Genomic DNA, 19373 nt, shown 5'->3' with positions numbered 1-19373 from the left:
TTAACCCCGTTTTACAGGTTTGAGGATTGAGGCCCTGCACAGCTGCCCACAGTAAATCTGTCTGGAGAGCCAAGCAGAGGATCTTGGTTTGCCATGAATTCTTTAACTATATAGATGCACACTCAAGATTTAGCAAATGCCAACACCTTAATGGCCTGATTGCATAATAAAACATGTAAAATAAAAGAGGTCAATTTCAGAATAATGAATGTCAGCTAGCTGACCACTCCACTCTCATGACTCTTCATTAGATTTGGGTAGCCAACTGCTTGCTGTTGTTTGTATAAATAAGTAATTATAGAAGTTAAGGAGAAAATCTGCATATTTTCAGAAAGGTAGAAGACAAAATGCATATGAAGGCTGATTTAATCTTTACCAGATGGTTTCTTGAAGTTGAGCACATTTGCAGGCCAGCATGGGAAAGTTAATAATTTTCCTAGCAGTACTACACCTGTTGTATAAACACCTTCTGTCTGCCAAGGTACTCAAAAGCAAATACTAGCAAATAAGAACTGTAAGTCACACCTACAAACTGAACCCAGAACTATGAAAGATTCTTTGTTACAACATCGTCTCATAATTTTGGTTTTTGTTGACCTTCTGAAGATCTGCCTGGTAACACAGAACTCAAACAACAGGTACCAGATTTACATCATCCCCTTAGCAAAGCCCCATTTCGCTGTACATGAAAACCCATAAGAAATTCAAGTATTGGTAGAAACAATAAAGGCTTTTCCCCACTTCAGCACTCCCTGTTTCTAATTTCAGTTTTCATCTGGCAATTCCACAGATCACATATGCCAGACAAAGCATTTCAGCCTCTGTCAATGATTGGATTATTCTATGATCTAGTTAGTGGAATGGACACAAATGTCTGCCTAACAACAAAAAAAATTGCTTTTTCTTTGTGAAGCACAGCTGATGCAGACACTAGTACAATTATTTCTTAGAGCTTAGATATCAGTTCAATATCATAAGGCTTTTTATGTTTAAAACAATAGCAATGCTTTTTCTCTACATATCTATATATGTAGAAGCATTAAAAGCTTGTTGCAAATAAAATCAAAAGGCTATGTTATTTATATATTTGTATATACAAATATATATGTTATATAAAGTAAGAGAAAGATAGGAAGAATGGAAAAAACCCCACAATATAAAGTTTGGGCCTGTGTACATTTTCATAGACATCAGGTAACAAAAATGTACTAACAGATGAATAAACTTTAAAGAGGTATTTTAACAATTTTAACATATTTACATATTTACTCAATTTTCCCGCACCTTACAGCAATGCTCACCTGATGAGCAGAGACATCCAGGAGGACTGAAGGACAAGCAGCTGACTTTCCAAGTCAACGAGACATCAAAAATTGGCCTTTACACCCCTAAACAAAGCACTCTGCTACCCCTCTTCACAAAAATATGAGATGGCTAAATCACAACCAACACTAAACAAGATTCTTCTAGCTCTTTTTAAATACAGCTGTCTTTTCTAATATATTAATCTATTTTGCACCCATGATGACCATGAGTTCTTTTCAGCACTTGGTAAATGTTTCATAAGCTGTTATTTTTAAGTTGTCTGAAAGGGCAGAATTCTAAAAACAAGTGTATAAGGTAAGCTAAGTAGTAAAATGTTTTAAAGTGCTCTTTAATGGATCCTCCTTTACAATTTGAACAGCAACTTTTCATATCTGACATAAAATCCATAGATATAAATCACATTAGAGGGTTATTCTTTCCCCATTATCAATCTCTGTCTCTTTATGGAACACTAAAGTCACATTTGACCTTAAAACATGATAAAATGGAAATCAAACTAGAATGTTTTGTAAAAGATATAATGAACTTGTACCTCTTAAAAAAAAGACTCTTTATGATGTAATTTTGAACACATCCTTCATTAAATACAAACAAAGATTTTCAAAATGTAGCAGTGACAAACGGAGAAAAAAATGGTATTTTATTGTCCTGACAACTTCAATGAAAACATAGCCACCATGTTATAAAATGGAAATATAACTCCACTTTTCAGGAAATTCAGCATTTAGTATGAATAGCAATTTGCAATTATACACCAAAACTGAGAGACTCACACATGCAGCAATCCCATAAAATTATAACATCACTCCAGGAGGAACTCTTAACCATTGTACGCTCTTTACAATATATATTTTGCAAACAAGAAAGAAAGAAGCCACAGTTCTGCCAAATATCTGTCAAGTGCATATATAGTTACTAACCCTAAGAAAGTTCTGCAAGAAAAATCTTCTCTTTGATCATACAGGTGACACATCAATTGTTCAGTGGCTCCTACCCTCAATATATGCCAAATATACAGCAAAACAGAAGCTATTTCTCCCCCTCCCTCTCTCAAATATTTTTAATACAGGAGTGAAAAAAGACTGGTTCCACCAAAAAAACCCAGAAAAAGACCCATCCTAAAGAAGCCAGTCACAACTAGACTGTTCTGAAAGCACTAAAAAGACTCTGTTTCTCTACTGTATTTTTTCATTTTCCAGATGCCAGGTTCACCCGATCCACTCCTTCCAAAGACACAATACCAGGATGTAGAGTGGTACCATTAATACTTAACACTAAATCCCAATCCATTTATGTAATATAAAAATCCAGCCTGATTTCTGTTTGTGATCAAATTCAAAAATATATTTTTACAGTTTTACTTCTTCACTGTTTGATCTCTTGCACTTGCAATATGCACCCTGTCATGCCTGAATATTTTTCACAATTAATTTTTGCATAATTTTACAATTTTTTACAATTGAATATTTTTTACAGTTAAGACACAGAGTTGCATGCCTACATAATTTCTGTCACTTGTTTAGGCAAGTGTGCAATGAAACTACAATCACAAAAGTAGTGCACTCACACATGATAAAACAAAGTGTTGAATGGAAAAAAATACATATTTTCATATACACACCTCACAGGCTATCTCCAAAAAGTCTGAAATTCAGTGACTGTTAAAAGTTTTACAAAGGGGAAGTGCATTAAGCAGAATCCTTTGACACAGCACAGAGCACAGGAAAGACCCTTGTTTTCTACCAGGATGGAACAAAACCTTTGTCTTCACCATTATTGCAGAAAACGGTTTTTACCTTTCTCCCATTCCCTGCTTGGACAATACTGCAGGCTATTTGAACATGTAGGTTATGTGAAGATTCATTTTTAAGGAACTGTAATTCTAAAGGAGCACGAGGTCATCCAAAAGGCAAGTTATAGACGTGGAAGTGTAATACATTCTGTATGCAGGAAATATTTCAGAAATACTGTTGCAAAATACTGACAGGGTGTCAGTATTCTGACTGTCTATATTTCAGTGAAGAGGAGGATTAATCTAGTGTTTTCAGAAATATTTTATCTTTGATCTTTACAAAAATGTCAAGTAAAAGATTTCCTCTGAACTATCTGCATTGTGCACCTCTGCAGTGCCAAAATTACAATGTAATGCTTTCGACAAGTGATTAGAAAGTTTAACAGTGTAGGGTTTTTAAAAGAAATGTTGCACAGTTTTACTTTTATTCTTCAACCCTGATATCACCAAACACTTTTACATATGCCAGTTCCTTTGTCTAATTTGGCTAAAAGCTACTGGCTTTGTGAACAACCAGTCTCAGAGGGTATCACTTAAGAGGAAAAGTCATCCATAAGATAACGCACAGTCTTGCCACTAATGCAAATTCCCTACAAACAAGGATATTTTAGTAAATGAAGGAGCTCTTCAATCCTCTGCTTTCACAGATCTTTGCACTTGACCTCTGACCTGAGGTTTAAAGTCTGGCCTAAAAATGCTACCCAGGGAAATCTTACAAAGACTCCTGAATAAGACTTAGAAAAATGAAAGCTTAAAACCTCAACAGCGAACAAAAGTCAACCAATGACAACGTCTGACAGCCACCGTCAATTCTGAAGTGATGCCTCTGTCATCCAACGACTCAAAGTATTGATTTCTCTCAGCATGAAAAAAGCTTAAGCCAATGAAATAGATATAGCATCATCCCCCCGATAACAGCCATCAAGGTTAACACCAGCAGAACACTTATCAAAGTATCTCTTCTATTTCTTCTTGTTTTAATGGACTGAACACAATGCAATGGCTTCTCATCTCTTCAATCCATGGTTTTCCAAACCTCATTTATCCACTTTTCCAACCTTTTATCTGATTTGAAGATTTAAAACAATCTGAATCTAAATCAACTGCTTGTAATACAAACGGGGGTGGGGAGGAGTGATGAAAAAAATTGGTTTATAGCCAGACATTTCTGAGGTAAAAAACCCCATGCATTTAAAATCACAACAAAAGGAAAAAAACCATGCAGTTGACTTAGATCACACTAAACACAGACTAGTAAAACTATGGTCATGACCAGAAAAAAAAAATCTACCACAATCAGTTTGGGTTAGTGATTAGAGAGAAATGCAAGGATCTCAAGAGACATCTGGTTTTAATTTGTGCTGAGTCAACAGCTTTATTTTTTACCTTCACGTCTCACAGAATTAAGCTTTAGTAAACCCAAATAAACACTAGGCAAAAGCACTTCTATGCAGATCCCATCTTTCAAATAAACCCAACTTAGTACAGTAGGTAAATGAGACAAACTAACAAGAGTTCAACTGGATAAAAATGTAGCTGACAGAATAACTAACTAGTGAAGAGGAGAGACAAATCACATCAGATTTATTGTGCAGTATCCATTAGTACCACAGACTTTCTTTCAACCTTTTTCTTTGATGTTTATCTAATTGATATTATTTGTGTTACAGTAGCGCCCTTGGATCACAATCAAAGACAAACCTTAAGACAAACAAGAGCTCTCACTCTTTGCTAGAAACTAGGATTTGCTACATTATTCCAATATTCTAACTCTCTAAGCATCACCACTGGCATAAACAATATGCAGACCTAAATGTTCTTTTTGAAAGCAAGAACATATTTTTTACTGTATATATGTCCAAACACTTAGCATTCAAATCATGCATGAGGAGAGACACTTTCCTCCCTTCCTCTTCTGCAAATCCAGTTTAAGTCAGCAGTCCCTTCATACTGTTCTTTTTTAAAATGGTCTAAGATCATAAAAACAAGATGCTCGAGCAATAAATGTTAACATTCTTTGGGTCCACATCTTCCAAGTACAAGGCATTTTTCAAGCTAGAAATAACCAAAGTATGATTCCCCTATGCTCTACAAACAGTAAAGCTCAGCACTCCTGCACAGGTGGCTCTGTGTTCTCAGATCAGACACGAAGCAAAAGAGCCAACGACGATCTTTTAAGCCATTCCCCAACCACACTGTATCAACCTTGTGACATTCAACAGCTTCAACACAACCACAGAGATTAGTACTGTATTCACTAAGGAACTTGTAAGTCCAATGCAACAAACAAATCAAACCCATGAGCAACTTTTGGACCTGACAAATGTCCTTGTTTTATAAGGAACATCCACTCTGTCCAAAAAATGAAACATATACTTAAGTAATCTAAGGATTCACTACACATGCTTAGTGAGGGCCAAACTGAGGTTGCACTCCTCTGCTATTGCACAGCTGTTGGATACTTGGTTTAGCTATCTTTTCATATTGTCCCTTCTATGCAACAGAAGTTTTTAAAAGGAGGAAAAAATACCTTTCAATCAGGTGAAAACATATATATGTAAGTCTTGAAGTAGGCCAAATACAAAGACTTCCATCAGTTCAACCACAACAAAGCAGATTTGATTGTTCCTTTGTCTGTAACCAGGAAAGATGTATGAGCACCTTGTTCCCACTGGAACAGAAATACAGTATTTAGTTTCAGACTCCAAAAGTGCAGTAGAGACTGCCTAGTGAACTGTCCCAGTTCCCCTTTCAATGCTCCCTAGATTTTATTTCTGTCCTCTTTTTACCTGTAGGTTCTTTCTCATATTGCCCAAGCAGATTACACCATTTGTTCTCGCTATAAGTACTTTACTCTAGCAAGAGCATCAGGACCCTTCCTCCCCTCTGTACAGTATGAACACCAACTGGAAGCAGGGAAATAGTTACCACCCACCCCAGTGGTGGTGCTGTCAGCTCAGGAAACATTTGCCAAACAAGTCTTGCTGTGGCTCTCAATCCATTCCTCAAGATCTCATGAAAATCTTCGGGCTACCAGGAGCCAGATGGCAAATTTCCAATAAACCCCAACAAACTAAAGCTCTGAAATGTCCTCATTCAATAACTGTGACCAGCACCTCTCCAACTGCCTTGTTCCACTGAGGCACATTAAGGACTTCTATTACCTGTAAGGTAGGTACAAAGCAGTTCAGCAGTTTTGGCCCCAGCAGCCAAATAACTGCTTCCCTAGGATTCAGATTCCCAGACACCCTGCTGCCAGCACAGTCCTTTTACAACTTGCAGCACCAAGACTTGGCACAGGAGTGACACCTGAACAGATTGAAAGTCACATGCAGTTCAGATGGCACAGCTAAACCTTAAATGAAGTCTCTAAGAGCAGGTAACACACACTACTGAGCATTTTTGAACACCACAACTTACTAATTAAGAAGCCCTTAACGGTACTACATAAAAATCAGTTTTTCACAAGTTTTGCGTCAGATGAATTTTGAGTCATTTTTCATAATAGGGGCAAGAGGTACATTTCTGTAAGTGGGAAAATAATAATACCTCAAATCATGGTAAAAATGCAAATTCTCAATGAAATAAAAAAGAAGTGGTTTTTTTGTTTTATTTTGGTTTTTTTTTCATTTGGAAACATTTTGTCAGCCTTCTTTTCCAAACAAACAAGCAAAAAAATCTTAATCAAATTAATGCAACCTCTGAGAGCACAAAGAATGGAAAAATTTAGCCACAATGATTCAGACAAGCAGATAAACCAAAAGATAATTTGGAACCTTTTTACAAAATACCTCGTATCACCAGTAACACTACTATATAATAACATACCTCTGCTATTTTGTTATTTATTGTTTGATATTCCTGCTACATCACACTCACTAAATTTCCTTATAAATTTGCAAAACACATGCAAAGCAAATTCATTTCCAGCCAAAACCTCTTCATAAGCAGTTTCCAAGTTTATGTAAAGTTCCGGATTTCCAAAAGACAGAAAGATTAGCCCCTTGAGATATCCCTGCAGCCCGGGGTCTGCGTTTCTGTTTCTATTTCTATTTTCTACATAGCTCCCCTCAGGCACTTTTCAGCTTTCCCTGTTTAGTGTCTTGGATTCAGGACACAACTCTGATTTTAATCCAGGAGTTTAAGAATGTATCAAAACATATCAACTCATGAACAAAGAACAGAGAAATTACATTCATTTGAGATAACAAGCATTTAGGCATAATAGTTTCCTATCTTGCTATGACTGGTTGTGTGCCAATGACAAGCACATCTCTAATAAGCTTCAGTACTTTGGATACCAAGTTGGTTTCAGATCTAACTGGTCTCCTGAAGATGTCAGTTATGATGCTTAGTGAAAGAAAAAAAAAAAGAAAAAAATTAAAAATTGTAGTTTGCCTTTCTCTTTGTTCTGTACTCTGAGAAGAGAATCAAAGGTATGTTTTGAAAGTAATCTACAGTTTATAGTGGTCCAGTACTAGACATTAAGAACAAAGGGAAAAATACCATAAGCACACAGTAAGATCTCTGTACACACTGGGATACATAATGGTAACTAAGGTAGATACAGGAACAAGTCACCTGTCATTTTGCACCAGCAACACAAGAAACTTTAAAAGCATTCTGTGCCACACCTTTTGTGAAATGTCTGCTGTGAAACATCTGACATGAACACAAACTCATGACCCACAAGGTAACTCATCTGTCCTTCGCCAGCTCCTATCATGGTTGCTCAAACAGCTAATTTAGTGGACTTGATGTCTCACAGTTCAGGACCTTTTCAGCCTCTCACAGTGGAGAATGATCACCTTGCCTGGCACATATCCTTGAGCAACACTGCTAAATAGGGTAAACTCATTTGCTGGCAAAGTACTTCCTTCCCACACACAGAAAAAAAAACCCTTTAGTCTCTGACATTAAGTCACTGCACCTTCATCTGTATCTGCAGAAACATTTTAATTATTTGTTAATGAAAAGTACTAAGGGTGGGGTTTGGTTTGGGGTTTTTTTGGTCAAGAGAAATCTCACTTACCGTGACAGAATCTGTTAAAAGAAGGATTACATGGCATTTTATTCAAAAGTCTATTCAAAAATAACACATTAAATGCTACCAATTCACAAGTTTCTAATTTACATTCCAAACTTGCTCTTTACCTCATGATAAAGTAAGATTTTGAGAGACTTATTCTTTGCAGGACTAAGTATTTTAAAAGCAGGATATTTTAATTAAGTTGATGATGAAATGGCAAAGACTGGGAAAAAAACAATCCAGAGGCAAATCGGAAGGATTTTTAAAATATGGTCTATAGCATTTTTTTATAGCAGGTATTCTTTAAAATCATTCCTAGCCACTTGCTTTGGAAACATGTTAAGCAGTCACAATCCCAGCTTTAGCTTAACCTCTGCCTTATCTTAAAGCCTCCTGTCAGAATTCCTATACCATCAAACTATGAAAAGCAAACTATTTTAACTTTATTTTTTCTCCTCTCTTTTTTTTTTCAGTAGCCTATGTTTTTTGTTTCATTCCAGCTAGTGTATGAGATTTTTTCCTTTGTTATTGGTTCTCATGCATTAAGGTAACACAATTTTTGAATTTCAGAACAGCATAAGATGTGCACAAATAGGTTTCAGTTTTAATTAATATTTTTTACTCAGAAAAAGTTCTACCAGCCTTGTAAATTTGACGTTCAGCTCTAAAAATCGTTGGAGGACTATAATTTAATTTTTTTTTAGAATTGCGTGATTTTATTATCCATAAAAAGACAGCTTTTGAAATATTCTGATTATTCAAAGCATCAGAAGACAACAGCCACTACTTTAATTTTCAACAGCCTTAATTTAAAAACACTCATTCATACAACTCTAGATCCTTATACTTAGCAATATGGAACAAAGATTAAAAATACTTCATAAAAATTGCTTTAAATTTTTTATTTGTCCTGCTCTCTTGGTGTGAATGAAAAAAACACAATGAGGCAAGAGACGATGATGCAACTACTGCACATGGTCCCTTCAGAGAAATGAAGAACTATGTAGCACCAAGCAGTTTCTGCTGGTGTCATCCTTGATGTTGTCAACTTTAATTAAAAAAAAAAAAAGGGGGGGGGAATATAATACTCCCTAAATATACTCATTTATCTTTACATATAAAGAACATGTAAGATCCACTTCATGAGTTTTCTGTTTATTACCCATTTCCACATTAAATACCAGAACTTGTGAGGTGTTCTATCCCAAGGTTCTAATGTTCTTACTGAATTTTGATTTTGTCTTTGTTTCAGTTCAGCATGCAAGGTTTTTCTGTCTGGTTGGTTGGCTTTTTTTTTAAATGGTACGAGGGTGATTTCACAGCACCCCTCAATAACAGTTATCAGCATTTGCTACAAACAGCTGAACTCGTGGATGCTAGTGTAATGGCACAAAACAGATTACACATTACAACTGCACAAATCCTGCTTAACTAGATTTCACTAATTGACTTTAATTCAGTGTAAAATAATAAATTCAATACTCGGAGCTTGTTCTGTTCGGAGCACAACAGCCATGCAGGATAAATAAAGCAGCACAAATTCAGTGCACTTTTAAAACACAAATCTGAGATTTGGTATGAATTACAGTTCACTCGTTAACATTACAGGCATTGAAAGAAAGTACAGTGACTAATCAAAATCAGCAGCTTCCACCAGGCGTGCACAAAAATGAAAGAAACTACTGAAATTACATAAAGCATTATATAAAACACATGTAAGTGACAGTTACTGGACATACCAAAGAGCCGTGTAACAACATTTCTCCCACGCTTAAACAGCTTCAGTTACACTCTAGCCAATAACCTACTTCTGTCTACTTCTAATATTCCAAATTTCTGAACAGTTTCAAACAACTGTGACTCAAAAATAACCCAAGAAATATTCCTCCCTCCTCATACCAAACCATATGAAATTGCCTTGCAAAACAGTGTTGGTCAAGTGCCAGGATGGGTGATGCCACTTCAAGGCTATCAACAGCTGCTTAGAAATGAGATATTTGAGGTTTCTAACAGGCAGTGAAGGAAAAAATAAGCAACAGTATTTTAGAAGTCAGAATATCTGATTTTTTTTTTTCTTCTGTAAATGTTTAACACATTGGGACGAACGGAATCATAATGCAGAGATGTCTGCAGGTGGCCTATAGTCCCCCTGGGGCCGAGGGTCAGCATGGAGCCAGCACAGCTGAGGATGACCCTGTCCTGCTGGTGGCAGTGGAGAGAGGCCGGGGCCCACCCCCTCCAAATCCTACCTATAGCCACCACCTTGCTGTGGGCTCCCTGATGATTCCCAAATGGCCCCAGACCCAACCCTGTGGCCCTTATTGTGGGGAGTCTGTGCTGGGCTTGGACACTCCCTCCCCAGGCCTGCCCTGCACTTCCCATGGCGGATGGAGGTTGGGAGATGCTTGGTGAGGTCCTGCCCCCAACTTACCCCTCTGCAGGGTACTGCAAGCCCTTGGGGCACACTGAACAGGAAACAGGTGGGTGGGAAGAGCAGTGAGAAAAGTAACAGGAAACATTATCTTGTGTGAAATAGTATAGTGAAGACAACTTGGTTTTCTGACTAAGGATTGGCTCTGCCACTTCCAGTTGGACTTCAGATTAACGGTGAAATCCAGAGGTCTCTAAGTCACTTGGCAGCTTTCCCAACATAGTGATCACATGAAAAGCAACTTAACTGCCAGACAGATCTTCCTTTTCATGACCTAAGACCACCTCAAAGGAATTGGCTCAGTTTTCTCCGATTTAGGTCAAAGAGAAAAATCAGTAGGTGGACTCATTCTGTAAACATTTACAGATTAAAGTGAAGCAGGAACAAAAGTATTCCAAAAACATGTGTTATAGTGATTCCCATTTAAAAGCAACTACAGGAAAGTTAAGACAAAAACCTGACCTGCAAAGCAGTGGGATAGAAGTGACAGTGTGAAAGGACATTTCAGTTCCTGTTAAGAATTCTGATTAGTGCAATCTTGTTCCCTTTCCTGGAAAGCTGTACAGGTGTACTCAGAAATAAAAGACCTTTATAAAAGATCAGGAATGTCACCCTTGGCTCCATGTGGCTTTACAGTTTTCCACTACTTCCCTCCCTGGATCCCAGACAGACTTCAAGCCTCATTTACTATAAAATAAAGATAATTCTATCAATTTAATTGTAAAATCCTTGTTTAAACAATTACTTTTCAACCACCACTCATGGAGGTATTTATTTCAGCACAGTCACTATATTTTGTATTCAAAACAGAGCATTCTCAGTGAAAGACTGAAGCCTTCAATGGAATGAGAAATAATTCAGGATAAACTCTTACACTAGATGCAACATTTGTATGGTTTCCTCCTCAATAAGATGCCAATAAATGAAAGAGAAAAATACTCTATGCAAAAAATACATCTAACAGTAAAAACCTTAACTGTAAGTGCTTTCAGGCTCTACTGACAAATGACTTTAAACATTTTCTAAACACCTCAGTATCTTGATACATATGTTGCACCAAAGTTGATTTTTCTAAATCACCTTTAGGAATATAAAAAAAATAAACCTGTATGTATCAACTTTGCCATGCTTCAATCAGGAGACTGCATTCACTACAAGATGAGACTATTCACACCGTGATTTGAGTCCAAACAAGAGAATGACCAGGGTAACAACAGCTTACAGAAGCTGTAAGTCAAGACAAGTAGTTACTCAAAATATGGACTAGACTTTCAATAAGTGACTTCTACGGGGTCAGGTATGCCATATCTTTTAGGCAAATCCAAACCTGGTTTGGGGTTGCAAATAAATCTACTTGTTCTCCCTTTCTGTTATAGGAATACCAGTGTGCAAGTGCTTGGATAAATCATCCAGATAAAAAGCAGACTTTATTTTGCAAAGCTGGTAAGGGTCAGAGTTTTAAAAATAAAATCTTTTGGAGGATACACGCAAAACTACATTCAGCTATAGACAGTAGTTTAGTGGGTCAGTAAATGAAAGCATATTGCAGGTACACAAAGTTGTACATGGTTTGTTTTCATATATACAGCTGCAGAGTGAGCTGCCTTCATAAAGCCACTTCAAAATTTTCATTTCGATCACCAGCCACAAAAAAAAAAAACACAAAACAAACACACACACAAATCTTAAAAAGTAACACAAGTAATAACATCCTAATACCTGTATGCATCAGTCTACCCCAGGAACTTCAGAACTGCAGAGGTTTCACATCAAATCACGTATAGTCAAGCAGGACAGGCTTTAACCCAACAGCCTGAACTCAGATCAGTCACAAACAATATTTTCAACTTGGGTGCTTTTGCCAGAAAAGTCAAATGAGAAAACAAACATGCAGAGACAGCACTAGAATATAGGGAATTATTTTACAGTTTTCTGACCTCTTTCTTAAATTCCTGTTATAAACAAGCTCTTTATATAAAAACAATAATTTTGAAAATGAAATTGTATTTAAGAGAATATTCAAGACTACTGCCAAAAAGAGTGTCAAATACATCTGGACTAGAAAAGATAATATGTTGAATCAAAGGCTAACACCCCTTTAGCAATCAGATGCATATTTCATCCTTAATGAAGGCCTGAAGAGTTCACTTTATTCTGGATGCAGGTATCAAAGCAGATCTCACAAAACAACATAGGCGCATCATCTAAGGATCTTTTTCACATTAAGAATCCTATTAGAAGGAAAACACTAAAAGGTAATTGAATTTCCCTCAGTTATCTTCATCTCTGTCAGCTCCTGCTACAATAACTTACTCTCCAGAGCAGAGATAACTCAATTCTGTCCAGCAAGCATATGTTATGAATCTCCAAAGCAAACTTGTCTAAATCATTCTGGTCTTCTATCAAGGTTGGCTGTAGATATGAACTCTGACAGAAAGCAAACAAATTTATTTTTATCTTTTAAATAATTTGCTTCCCTGTGCCTTGATGGAAGAATCTAAAGACATAAATGTTTCCACTAATTCTGGAATTATAAAGACTGGTTCACCATTGATTTACCATTCTGTTTTATCAGAAACAAACAAAAAAAAAGGCATGTTAGAGCAGTTTCAGGTTCCTGTCTGCATAAAAATTAAACTATCATCTTATGCTGTAATTGACATTTTTTCAGAATGTTTTTGATATTTATGTTTTCACCTTCAACAGAAATATTGACTGTACAAATAATAACAATGAAAGTATACTCTAAGTTTTCTTTCATCAAAACTCTTAAACCACCAGTAAGCACAAATTCTCCACTCACATAAGTAAACCACTTTGATTTAAAAAGCTACATTTTAGGAAGGTATAATGACTTACCTAGACCAACATCACAAAAGCAAAACAAAAAGCAGCCAAAGGATGGGTGAATTACAAGAATCAGAAGAATTAATTCCAGAAGGAGAGAAGAAAAAATAGCAGATAAGGGCCTGGTCAAACTAACATCAACTGTACAATTCCTGTCAGGTTGTGATTGTTTTGGGCTGTTCAACATACATGTAAAAAATACTCTGAAGAATGAGTGAATAATGAATTGACAAAGATCCCTGCTGATACTCAGCTACTCAGCTCTACAGTCATGAAGGAGCTGTGAGGAACTGCAGGGGAAGCTTGGAAGACCAAGTCATCTTAATAAAACAGCACAGGAACCTCAGTTTAGATAAAGAAACATAGAAAAGAATGTAATTTGAGATATAAAATGAGGGACACTGAGTTCACCTTTAACTTCACTCCTCTTTGCCATAATAAGATGGCATTATCAATGGCAAATAATCCTAAGAAGCCACCAGCTCGAAGCAGGATAATCAGCAAGCACACAGAAATCAAGCAAATAGAAACAGTGGGAAGAGAACACCACAAATATTGTGTATTTACAAACTCTTGGTGTGTTCACATCTGGAATGCTGGCTGCAGTTTTGGGTCTTCCATGAGGAAAGATATGACAGTATGATAGAAGTGAGAAGCATTTTGGAAAGATTCAGAATTGGAATCACTGCCATAGAAGAAATAACTACATAACAGCAGGATTTTTCAGGGTGGGGGGGAAAAGAGACAACTCAGGAGCAATAGGAGAATTCTGTAAAATCATGTAGTATTAAGGACTCTTTCTGGTTAAGTTGCATGAATGGGTTTTAACAGATTCTTACAACATTAGATGGAGAGAGTCACCAGGAAAAAGCAAGCCAAAGAGATACTGAGTAGGCTGTATGTGAAAGTTTCCAAGAGCTGCTAAACCAGGGACTGGCAGTCCTGTTGAACCCACAAAACTTGATCCACTCAGAATACCACAGGGTTGCTGTACCTGTACACCACCACCAGCAGCACACATTAGTACCAGCAGCAGCTTGTACAACTCAGACAACATCCAAAAGAGTGACAGCTACTCTGTGCAAACAAGGAATACAGGATATATATCCCCATGAGGCAAAGGACCTTCTGCAGCTATCTGGAATAAGCCCTTCATTACACTTGTTGGACTCAGCCTCCCAACTGTAAGCGTTGTGTGTAGTTATCAACTATTACAAGCAACAGTTTTATTCTATTAATTACAACAGTCTAATGAACAGAAGGTGTTCTAAGAAATACTGGTTGTGATCCATGTCTCCCAGCCAACCTGACAGAGAAAAGGCATTTTAGAACACAAGAATGAAAGCAAGATGCCAGTACAATTACCATTCAACTCGGTGTAACTCTTAGCAAAAGCCTATGTGGATTCAAAGTTTTACAGGGCTAATGGGGGAATAATCCCTGAAGAGGTAACTAATTTCTTGCCGGAAAGCAGGAATCAGAAGTCACTTCAAATTGCAGAAGAGTGGAGTGTATTTCTGGGAAAGTGTCACTACGTTTGTCCTTTTAATAAACTTCTTTAAGTATCCACAGTTTAAGACACGACAATAGGTTTGACAATGAACTTATCAATGTGATTAAGTCTTGCTCATCCATGTCACAGTAGGAATCAATCTTTCAAGAAAAGACACAGAGCAGAGCTACTAAGATGATCTAGAGCACGTAGACACCACCTTAAAAGAAAAAAATCTAGAAGAATAAAACTCATTTAGTCTATTGAACTAAAGTGAGGAGATGTGCTAATTACTGGATTAAAAAAAAAAAAGTAAAAATAAGAAAAGCTAAAGAAAGAAAGACACGTGAAGCCCAAAGATAATAAACACATAATAACAAAGAAATACATTCTAAATACAAGCAAAAATAAATTAGAATTTACAATGGAGCAGAATATTTAAGTCCAACCTACTGAGAAAAAAACACCTTTGGGTACACGAACCCTGAAGATATTCTGTGACCTTGTCAGCACCAATATCAGAATTATTTTAATATAATGTCTTTCTCACTTAGATCAAACCAACTTAAAATAAAACACCTAGGAGAGATGTGTACTGTCACCAGTGCCTTTTCTTCAAAGCTGAACAATTCCTAACACTTTTGTTAAAAAGGTATATAAGTAATGTAAGTTACCTTTGGACAGGAATTTTAGAAGAAAATCTCCAATCAAGCACAACAGGATAATTGCTTTGCTACTGCTAGAAATTTACATTCTATCTACACTGTATTACTTCAGTCAGGAGTATTTTAGAATTATTGTCTGCTATAAGCTACCATAAAAATCTGTACATAAATAATAAACAACGTAAAAAATACTGATTTATTTTTCATGAACAGGTGAGAACAACAACATTTCTGATGGGACCATCTCATCTGAAGCAAGAAATTTCTTATCTGGCTTAGTTTTCATATTATGTGTATACAAAAATGCAGAAAAACAGAGAAAATGGTTTTTTTGTAGATAACACAAAAACTGTAAAAAAGATACAATATTAGGGCTTCAAGGGAAACAAATGTCATCCATCAGAATGCTTTTTAAAGACAAAAAAAATGCTGGAATGGTTAAGCTGTAGAAAAAGAAGGCTACAAGAAAATGGGACTCTTCAGTAAGTCTGTCCAAAGAAGGATAACAGAATATGTCAACTATGGCATGTTAGTTTTAAAAACAGAACGAAGCAGGTCAAAAGAGTTCGAGGAAAAATTGCATAAAGCCATAAAAGGCAGCAATAAATTATTTTTCAAACAAATCAGGAGCAGTAAGCCCATTAAGGTGTCTCTGTAGAGCTAATAGAAGATCAAAGGGTAAAAAGAGCTCTTGGAACACATGACCACCACAGAAAAGGGATGGCAGAGAAGTTACAAAAGAAAGTTGACAAGAGACCAAGTGCTAGGACCAGACAATACTCACTCAGGTGATCTAGAGGAACCACGGGATGAACACAGTTGAGTCGAAGCTACAGTGTTCTTGTTCAAACTGTCTCAGTGACAGGAGAATGAAATATGCCAAATGGACTCTGGAGGACACCAGGGAACTACATGGTAATAAGTCTAAAATTTCTAAAAGGCCAACTCATAGCTGTGTTTAAAGCAAAAATCAAACAAAGGAATAAAGACATTGGCAAGAGTCCTCCTTGCTTTTTGTAAGGGGAGTCATGCTTCATTAGATTTCTTTCAACAAGCCACTCGAGACACAGAGAAGAAATATCCAGCTCTTGAATTCCACTGAATGACAAAAAGATATTTAAAGAAAGGTAGGATGAGGTAGGGCATACAGGATCATCCTTATGCGGAAGTTAAGATGCACTGCCACAGCAAAAGGTAAGTTCTAAAAGGAATGCCTGCTTCCAGTCTAGCAGAAGACAGATCACAGCAGAAGCCTCCAATGCGGTTCTCCAGTCTCCTAATTACCCCATTTTCTTCATGTCTATGATGTTCCAATTCAGTCATTGAAGTAGCAGGGCAAAATTTTAAAAGATAATTTGTTATTATTATTTATTTATCGTATTAAGATAACATAAAAGATAATTCCTGGTTACAGGAATTGAGGTTTTGGTTCTTTCTGTCAGAGATTTTTTTTTTAGGTTTTCAGGATCTACAAACACTAAAACAACAAGAATTCCACAGCCTGGTCTACTAAGACTTCCAGAGCTATGGAGAGTAAATGAAACTTATTGATACTTTCTTGTGAAAATACTCATCTGTAACAGTACTTACAAGAGGGGATTAAAAGGTTTTAAAACAAAGAAAAGTTTATCCGTCACAGAAGAGAAAAGTAAATAGATGTGGTAAATACATTAAAGGAGTGAAAAACGCCATAAAAAGCTGAAATCTCATATGCTGTGCAGAAAAGACTCATGAGGTTCCTGGGTATTTCTTCAAATTACACTCAGTATGTAAATAACACATCTCATACATTATAAAATGTGGAAGAATCTCAACAAGATACTGCTAAACACTAAGCATTAATTATAAATAAATGCAATAAACTTCATAAGCATCAGAAAAATGAGAATATATTTTTTAATATGAAATAGCTACAGATATAAATCTATTTAGTTTCCATATCCAATATGATTTGAACAGCTCAATAATACTTTGATCCTTATTAGAATTAATCCTTCACACAATTTGCCTCATAACTGGGAAAAAATATTATCTAAAAAATGGTAATGAAGATAACATCACTTATTGTTTCACCAGAGAACTCTATAGGAGAGAGTAGTCCTAAAGTGAATTTTCTTTCACGATGTTTTAGAAACAATACTACCATATCACAGAATGTTTGGGTTGGAAGGGACCTCAAAGATTACCTAATTTCAAGCGCCTTGCCATGGGCAGAGAGACCTTTCACTAGGCCAGGTTGCTCAGAGCTCCATCCAACCCATCTGGGAACATTTCCTGGGATGGGGCATCCACAACTTCTCTGGGCAACCTGTTCCAGTGCCTCACCACTGAGTGAATAATTTCCTCCTAATATCTAATCTAAACCTACACTCTTTCAGTTTGAAGCCATCAGCCCTTGTCTTATCACTACATGCCTGTGGAAAAAGGCCCTCTCCAGCTCTCTTGTAGCCCCCTTCAGGTATTGGAAAACCACAATAAGGTCAGTCTGGAGCTTCTCTTCTTCAGAGAAAGGATAACTCTCAGACATACTTCTGTAATATATTTTGATTTAAAATTGAGATATAACAAAAAGAGATGTCTCAGCATTCCAGTGCAATTTTTCATTCCTTCTCCTCCCCTTGCTTATTAAAGCATAGCAAAGGAGAAACCACAATTTTTTCACTCCTTCTGTCATAATTAGGCAATACTTTATCCCAACACTTGCCAGGGCATAGGGAAAAATGTTATAACGTTCAAACAGAAAAAGAATTTCTGATTTCAGTACCCTTTACTTCACAGGAGACACTCCTAAAAAAGACACTCCTAAAAACTGCCACCTCAGGAGCATGAGAAACTTAATCTTCTAGTTTGGGACTTGCCAATATACTGCAGCAAAACAAAACTGGTTAATCCTCCAACGGAAAAAAAAATATTCTTCTATGTTCAGTGCTCCGTGAAGCATTTTTAATACCTCAAAATGTGTTTGGAAATGAAAGTCAACCTTTTTCTTCCTTCTACCGACAGACAGATGGTGCTATAACACCTGAAGGGGCCCAATGCAAAGGGGTAGCATTTATTTAAAAATTTAAATTTGAGAGAGCTAAGCCTGTTCATAACAAAATGTGTAAAGCCTTATTTTTCTGTCAGGGTACATTTAATTTCCTTTGTGTTGCCCCATCACGTTTTTGCAATCTTATGGACACCTTTTGGTTACCCTCCTACACAGCACCTACAACTCACACTACCCGTCCTCTCCACGTGTTCTGTGAAGAACCATTGCTGCTGACCCACTCTACTAGAGAGAATAACCACTGAAAGCATTACAAAAATCTTTTGTTATAATAAATAAGGACACATTAAGTGTGCTGAATAATACTTCATATAAAAGGATGCCGTAAAAGCCACAGAGAGATTTTTTCATGTACAGGTTCAGTAATAAAGGAACTTCTGTTAAAAACATTGGAAAACTATGAAGAATATGGACCCAGTCAAGGATTAAAACTTTCTTTCCCTGTAACTGTTACATATATAAGTAGCAATCATCTATGGAAACTACAAAGACACCAAACACCTTTTTGTAATTCTTTCAAGGGCTCTCAAACATTCCCTCTGGCTTATGGGTATTCTGCCACAACTGATTTCAGATACTTCCTCTGACTCAAATAACATATTCCAACATTTAATGCTTAGTACACCGAAGGGGAAAAGATGCAGAACACAGAAGATTATCCATCAGGGGAAGAAGCACTGAATGTTGTTTTCTGCCAAGGAAACAAAAAGCAAATAGCTACATCCAAGTCACTACTGGAACG

General features: G+C 36.6%; 1 protein-coding gene across 1 annotated transcript in view; it reads right to left on the bottom strand.

Moving 5' to 3' along the window:
* Positions 1-19373, bottom strand: part of LRBA (LPS responsive beige-like anchor protein) — a 399190-nt gene that overhangs the window by 232452 nt on the left and 147365 nt on the right.

Source organism: Chiroxiphia lanceolata, chromosome 4, assembly GCF_009829145.1.
Source record: "Chiroxiphia lanceolata isolate bChiLan1 chromosome 4, bChiLan1.pri, whole genome shotgun sequence".
Lineage (NCBI taxonomy): Eukaryota > Metazoa > Chordata > Aves > Passeriformes > Pipridae > Chiroxiphia > Chiroxiphia lanceolata.
Note: the sequence above shows the minus strand (reverse complement) of the source record. Positions and strands in the feature narration are given on the sequence as shown.